Source organism: Rattus norvegicus, chromosome 4 (assembly GCF_021556685.1).
Source record: "Rattus norvegicus strain SHRSP/BbbUtx chromosome 4, alternate assembly SHRSP_T2T, whole genome shotgun sequence".
Classification (NCBI taxonomy): Eukaryota; Metazoa; Chordata; class Mammalia; order Rodentia; family Muridae; genus Rattus; species Rattus norvegicus.
Window position 1 is genome coordinate 81823123 of NC_141537.1, and position 6757 is coordinate 81829879.

The window sequence follows — 6757 nt, forward strand, 5'->3', positions numbered from 1 at the left end:
GATGGCCATGCCTAGTCCAATGGCCATGCCTAGTCTGATGGCCATGTCCTAGTCTGACGTCCATGTTGGGAAGGCCAATATCTTTGTCCCTGACGCTTTTGTTGATTTGTAGTTAAACAGACTTCTTCCCTTTCCATTGATCTGGCAGTGACCCCTAGTTCTCTGAATGCAAAAACAAACTTGTGAGAATCTCTCCAAAGCCCCAGGAGTCAGCTGTCCAAAGACTGTGACTTCTAACCTTGCCTATGTTAACGGCTTCTGTACCTGTCACAGTTACCTTGGAGGCAGAAACCAGAAGAAATGAGAGGACCTACTTCTGCTAGGAGTAAATCTTCATTATTATTAGAAAGGGGAAGCGTGGCTTTACTATCCTCAATTTTATGACGAAGTAAAATAAAATGGGAAGGAAGACCAGGAGAAATGATCACTCGGCTAGCGCCCTCAAACCCAGCACATGTTTACTTAAGCGACTCAACAAACATAACCCTGGGTGTCCGTTAAATCAGCAAGCATGTCAGTTGGCATTTCTGGTTACAGACCATTTTATAGTCAGACATCAGTCACAGCTGTAAAAGCCATTTGCCCTCTGTCTTCTGACCAATCAGAAACCAGGCTAGAGGAAGCAAGGCTGGAGTTGGGCAGTTTTTTTTTTTCCTGGCTTTCTACAGCCTGATTTATCAGACTGCCAACGGAAACTGCCTCCCTCAGGTTAGGAAGGTCCCCTTGCTTGCCTTGCCTCCTAAGGAGCAATGGATGAATTGGTGCACCAAGAAGGGAAGAGGTGTAGCAGGCATTGACCATGATGCCCATGATACGCACTGCAGGGACCATCCAAGTGGACCGCCTCAAAGGTCCACTGGGGGCTCACATGGCGGCCATTGTTTCTCATTAAGGCTGGATTTGAAGTGGATGTCAGCATTGGAGGCAGAGACATAAGCGAGTGACCTTGCAGGCGACCTTGACTTGACCTTGCTTCACTTGTCACTTTCTCCCTGGCACCACGTTATTGATACATCACTGAGGCTGTCAAGTCTTGACCTTGGTCTTGCAGACGATGCATCTCATGGCTCCTCCCAGACATCGCTGCCTCTGAGATCTCCCCCCACCTCAAATCTGTGGCCTTCTCTTTGCACTTACTACCTCTTAATTCTTAAGCCACCTCTTCATTTCTGAATGCCACTTAGCAGCAGCAATTATGACCCCAGTGGGCACTCGGACGGTCCCATGTCGTCCCCCGACTCCATCTCCAGCTCTGGACATTTTGTGTGTCACCGGCCTCTCCAATCGTAACAGGCTGGGATCAATTTTCCAGTGGCAGCTTGGAAATAATCGTGCAAAATGTATATTAATACAGAAATATATTGTGAAACTGTCCTTAAACAAACAAATGAGCCACTTTAAAATATTACTGCTATAAATGACCATGACAGTAGCACAGCACATATAATAAAAAATAACTGCTGAGGAGAATCTGCTGAATTACTATAGTAATAAACCAGATGTGATTATTATCATTTAACACGGTCATTGAATACTATGAATCCCTGAAGCCATTAAAATATTTATGATTAAACATTTGCTATTCCTTATAGCAGAACATATAGTTGGGTATTTAAAAAAAAGCAGTTAAAGTATTACTTCAGCTAATCTGTACCAGTTCAGTAATGGAGGTCAACCAACATCGGTGGTAGCTTTCGGAGGAGAGACGAATGGTTGCCTCTCCATCTCAGCTGAGATGAGATACTCTGTTGCTGCACGGTGGAGTGCTTTGACTGCACACTATGAAGGCAAGACCCTCTTCCCATTCTCCATGTCTGGGGACACAGGTGGTCTCAGGGTCATTCTCCTAAGGTCAGAGCAGATGGAGAGAGACCTTGAAAGCCATTTGCAACTTCCACACCTTGATAATCTTCCATCAAAAATCTTCACCAGTGAGTCTCTGCTTAGCCGGTTCCCGCCTGATGTGTTAAGTGCTCAAGAGAGGCCTGCAGGCATGGAGTGGAGGTGGGGGATGGAGATCTTCATTAACTTTGTGGGTCTCTCTCTCTCTCTCTCTCTCTCTCTCTCTCTCTCTCTCTCTCCTCTCTTCTCTCGATGCTGTACCCCCATCGCTCTTTTCATGGTTATTTTAAGTTAAATCAGGTCTGTTAACTCTAAGGTGTGGCTTGCTGTCCTGCAAAGAGTTATTGGTCTTTCCGTATTTTAATGAGACGTCCCTGCACCCTGCGCCTACCTTCCATGGAATTTGACTGTTCTTTGTGCCTGGTTCTGTGTGAGATCAGCTTCACTGTGGGCAGGGGCTGTGGCTGACAAGGAAACCTGCCCAAACACTGAGCGCCCTGTCTTTCTAACAGTCCAGGCATGGCCTACCTCTGTCAGAAGGAAGAGCTGGGGGAGAATACTTTGCCATAACCACTTGAGACTTCCCTGAACGTCTTAATTATGTTCTCCATAAGAGTGAGAATTGGCAATCTCCTTCTAAATGGATAGCAACGGCAGCAGCCTTCCCTTATGTCTGTAGAGGTGGAGAGTTTTCAAAATATCAAGTGCTTGAGTTGAGACTCTTGAGAATAATATAAAAAGAAAAAAGTAATTTTAAGAAGAGCCCTGGAGTTGGCTGCCACGTCTGATCGTCGCTGGTGGCACGGTATTTGATGTGTCATATAGCTCCACGTGGCCTCTTGACTTGCCAAAGTGTCAGTTTTCCCGTACAACCATGGCAACTGTACATATTGGTGTGATGTATATAAAACATTTATCCTCTGCTGCCGTATGGATAATCGGTATTTAATAAACATTAATTTATTAAATGATGAATGAATGGTGAATTTACTCATTTTCTGCACTACCACGATGACGACTCCATTCCTGGCAGAGGTAGTCACCTCTCGGGAGCTCATTTGATTCCCAGCATGCCTCTCTGGAGATTCTCATATGGTTTTGGCAGTGCAGCACGGCTCTGTCATGTGGGTTCCATATTTGCCTTTATGCTTCCAAGTTTTATCATGTGTCTGCTGGGTTCTCGGGGTGGTGTCAAGTCTGTGGGTTCAGTAAGCTGGGCAGTGGTGTTAGCTTGTGAGCAGGGGCTCTCATAAAGCCTCTAAGAGGAATTCAAAAGAGTTCCCAAGAGTCCTGCTGTTCCAGTCATCTCTAATGAACAGTAGTCATTAGAGACTCTGTGCGCCAATCAGTCATTAGATGGGCAACTATTCATTGACAACGGGGTTCTCCTGCTTAAAGAGACCTCTATCAGAATGCACTTAGGGTATTACTGAGTCCCTAACCCTGGCTCGCGTGCACGTGTGTGTGTGTGTGTGTGTGTGTGTGTGTGTGTGTGTATTTGACTTGTCAGCTACTCCAGCATGTAAGGTGGGGGCGGGTTTGGAACAGCTGCTTACAGACTCAGCTCAGGAGGGGTGGGATTGATTCCACTCTCCATCCATGAGCTGGATGAATGTCACTACCACGCCCGGGACTTCTGGGACTTTCTGCAGCTCCAGTTCTTGTGGGGTGTCCTTCTATCCTTTGTTCTTGTTGACTTCTGACCTCTGGATCTCTCTTGGACCCTAAGGCAACTCTTTCTTCTCTGCCCACAGCCACTAGTGTCTTTTCAAACTTCCAACCACAATCACACCACACAGCGGCCCTTTAGTGACAGCGCTCTGCGAGTGCACACACGTAAGAGACGTTACCTTGAAATTGACTTTAGTGAACAACTGCTAAGTAGGAACTGAAGCTGGGAAGCCACTTTTTCGTAATAGTCCCTAAATCATACCACATCTAGGCAAGTCCGTCAGTTTCCCTCCTAAATGGGTCTTCCCTTGCTGTTTAGCTACTTGGCCTTGTCAAAATGTTCTTCCCCTCATCTGAGTTCCCAGGCTGCACTCAGGGCCTGCCATCCTGTCAGTGTTTGTGCAGGGTAGTCTGCCCTTGACTTGGGCCCTATCTGAAGGTCACCAAAACAGCTCACTGAACTATTCGATAAAGTTCAACTAAAAGATATGGTTAACCTCAGGCGTTTTAGAGCTTGTGTGAGCATTTAAGTGCTGTTCACATCAGCCTATGGTCTTCTTTGCTTTCGGAAGCCATGTTGGGGAGCCATACTGTGTTGGGCCTAGGCTCTGCCCTTCTCTGCAGTAACACTTAGTCTCAGTAGGGCAGGTTCATTGGGTTGTACCTGGAACCAGTTTCTGCTGAAGGAAATACTTTTAATATTTCCACGTCAAATAGATTGCCCAAGGTGCAAATCTATTTAAAACAGTTCTTGAGTGTTAACATTTAAATGTTGTTATTTTTGTTCCGAGGACAGCATACTTCCGCTGAAGAAATCTGGGCCTTGGCTGGGAAGGTGAGTCCTCTGGAGACTGAGTCCAGCTGAGCTCTTTCTTTCATTTCTGCTCTAGTTTTCCTAGTTTTTTGATAAAGATTCAATTGATTGTTAGTGAATTTTTTAGGCAGAAGAGAGCCTATCAATTTAGCTTATCTGTTTTTGTATTTACTTTATGTTCAGCAAAAGACAGTATTTTTTTTTTTTGTTACCTCCATAGGAACAAAGATGTGAGAGCCACAGGACAGAGCGTGCATCATCTTGATGGTGAAAGGCTATGGCCGGCTGATACTGATTCTTGTAAGGATTCCGGATGGAACTTAGCAACTATGCCAGTATTTGCTTTCCCGATTGTTTCTTAAGCAGGTCTTTATGCCATCAGCAATGCAAAGACCTCATTATGCATTAACTCCTTTAGTCATACAGAGCCCCCTCACCCCTGAAACAGACATCATAGGGCCCCATACTTAGTTACTTCTCTCACCAATGTGCTTACAAACCCAGCTAACGCAACCTGAGGGAGGAAAGGTTTCTTCTGGCTCATGTTTGGGGAATGGTGGCTGGTAAGGCAAGGCAGCAGGGTTCTTTGTGGCTCCGGCACTTAGAGCTTGCTCACACTAGGGTGGACCAGGAAACAGACACTGGACAGAGAGTGGGACAGGCTACAAACCATAAGGCCTACCTCTCCTGTGATGCACTTCGTTCAGCTAGGCCCACCTCCCAAAGGCTCCATGGTTTCCTAAGTAGTGTCACCGGATGGGTACCAAGTGTGCAAATGTATGAGCCTGTGGGGAGAATTTTATATTCAAATCATAAGAATCCCTATTCTTTCTCTCTCTCTCTCTCTCTCTCTCTCTCTCTCTCTCTCTCTCTCTCTCTCTACCTATCTATTCATCCATGTCTATCTACCTATTTATCTATCCATCCATTATCTATCTATCTATCTATCTATCTATCTATCTATCTATCTATCTATCTATCACCTATCTATCTTAGACAGGGTTCTATGTAGCCCAGGCTGACCTCCAACTCACTATGCAACCGAGGCAGGTCTTAAACCATTAATCTTCCTGTTCCGGCTTCCCAAGTGCTGAGGTCACTGGCCTGTGGCTCTACACTCAGCTCCAACTTCCCAATTTTACACCATCACTTACAGACTCATCTGAAGAAAGTTCTCCTGGCGTCCCCTGTTACTGTGGCTACCACTTGTCTGTCTCTCTACCTGGCTGGTTCAGCGCAAGCCAGGCGATTGTCTATACTACCTGCTACCTGCACAGAGGCTGGCACGCAACAGTTAATTGCTAAGTTAGTTGACAGAAAGACAGGACCAATGAATGTGTAGAAGGAAGACGCTGCCTTAAAGTCACCAGGTAGGGAATAGACTCAGCATTCAAGACCATGGCTGCTAGACCCCCAGTTCTTGCAAGTCCTGCAAGAATTTCCTTTGTTAATGGATGGAGAGAAGATGCCTAAGTGTTGCCACTCCTGTGGTGGAAGGAGCCTAACCCTAGCCCAGACAGTGGGCGAAGTCCCCTAAGCACTACTCTGAGACTGGGAAGTCTGGCTCTGAGACAGCTCGGAGAGAGAGTGGGTGAGATGATGCAGAAGGAAGGGTGGTGGGGGTCGTGTAGAAATTCTTTTCTTAAATGAAAAGCCCAAATAAAGTAAATAAATGAAAACATAAATCACTGTGTCTTCTCCAGGCTCCTGGCTACAGGAAAACAAATTAGAAAAGGGCTTGAATGAAAGGCTCATGGAAGAGGCTTGGCTTGAATTAAGTGCTTATATATTTTCAAAGCACTTTGTTGGTTTCTGTAAAAATAGCAAATAAAAAGGTAATAATATCTCCTGGCCCTGCGAGGCAAACGCTGGTGATAAAGTAAACTCAGGCTCGGGCGTGGGGGTGGAGGATTTAAGTGTCCGAGCTTCGGCATTGGGAAAGGAGGGCGTTCGTTTTAGAAGTGCCTGCCTTCCTCCCTTAATAATTCATGACGAGGTGCTACATTTCCAAACAGATATCGTGTGTCTTTCTTACAGCACCCGCTCACCTCCTAAAATGGCCCCGAATGAAACTGAAGGACATAACTTGAAGCTTTTATCCTTGTGACAGCTCACCTCAAGGAGCTGCTTCGGGGCTATCAAATACTTATGGTTTGAGGCATGTTTTGTAATCTCTTTTATTCATAGTTTGAAGAATGTTAATAAAGATAATTAAAGCCAGCACCATCCACCGCGGGAGTCAAAAGCTGCTCTGCGACTCTTCTTGACCCGCTGCGTTATTAATTTAAAAGTAAGAGCTAGCTGGAGAACTTGGTTGCTTTTGCAAATGTTCAGAAGCCGGGGCAATGAGGCTTTCTCAAAACAGTTGGAGAAAATGGCACCGGAAACGTTAGCTGTGGCTGGAGGAACTTTCCCCTCGCAAAGAAAGGC

At 45.7% G+C, this 6757-nt stretch overlaps 2 long non-coding RNA genes across 7 annotated transcripts; one reads left to right on the plus strand and one right to left on the minus strand.

Annotated features, from left to right (window-relative positions):
- Positions 1 to 441: 441 nt before the first annotated feature.
- Positions 442 to 4638, minus strand: LOC120102273 (uncharacterized). Of its 4 annotated transcripts, none has more exons than XR_015686561.1 (3): positions 4540 to 4638; positions 1655 to 1985; positions 442 to 1318 (listed from the first exon to the last, which is right to left on the minus strand). It is a non-coding gene; the product is annotated as an uncharacterized LOC120102273 (long non-coding RNA). The 4 variants fall into 4 exon arrangements; XR_015686559.1 differs by having other exon boundaries at positions 1639 to 1985; positions 4540 to 4620; XR_015686560.1 differs by having other exon boundaries at positions 1639 to 4408; positions 4540 to 4620.
- Positions 4014 to 6548, plus strand: LOC120102274 (uncharacterized). 3 transcript variants are annotated; one of them, XR_015686563.1, is made up of 3 exons: positions 4014 to 4348; positions 4548 to 4627; positions 6365 to 6548. It is a non-coding gene; the product is annotated as an uncharacterized LOC120102274 (long non-coding RNA). The 3 variants fall into 3 exon arrangements; XR_015686564.1 differs by lacking the exon at positions 6365 to 6548 and adding an exon at positions 5484 to 5984 and having other exon boundaries at positions 4053 to 4348; XR_015686562.1 differs by lacking the exons at positions 4014 to 4348; positions 4548 to 4627 and adding exons at positions 4761 to 4890; positions 5484 to 5697.
- The last annotated feature ends 209 nt before the right edge of the window (positions 6549 to 6757 follow it).